Source organism: Asparagus officinalis, chromosome 5, assembly GCF_001876935.1.
Source record: "Asparagus officinalis chromosome 5, Aspof.V1, whole genome shotgun sequence".
Lineage (NCBI taxonomy): Eukaryota > Viridiplantae > Streptophyta > Magnoliopsida > Asparagales > Asparagaceae > Asparagus > Asparagus officinalis.
In genome coordinates this window covers 116464596-116465145 of record NC_033798.1, presented here as the reverse complement: position 1 = coordinate 116465145, position 550 = coordinate 116464596, and positions in this window count along the sequence as shown.

The window sequence follows — 550 nt, the reverse complement described above, 5'->3', positions numbered from 1 at the left end:
TTTCTCTCTCTCTCTCTCTCTCTCTATATATATATATATATATATATATATGAGATCTCAGCCTACATTATTTGATAGACTTAAAATAATAAAAAAACAAAACTAAAGATTAATGATAACTGCGGTATAATTTTATGTGATAAAAGCAATCACATAAGCATGCAAAAATACTAAAAATTTTGTAGGAAATTCATTCTAAAAATTCCTAATTTTACTCAAAAATTAAGTTATAGTATAAAATGTTCAAAAAATATTATCATTTATTCTTTTTATTTCATGTTTTAATTGAGTCGAGATTAATCTTTCTTCACCTTTATCTTTTTATTGGGCAATTCTAGAGTAGCGTCTTCATCATCTATATCAATTGTGATATCAGGACCTTTATCTTTTTATTGGGCAATTCTAGAGTAGCGTCTTCATCATCTATATCAATTGTGATATCAGGTTAGAGTTGGATTTCTTGAAATTAATCTCTTTAAATAATAAAGTCCAACACCAAAATCAACCTATTTGTCTTCTGCTCCCCCCTCAAAAACCATAACCCTAATCC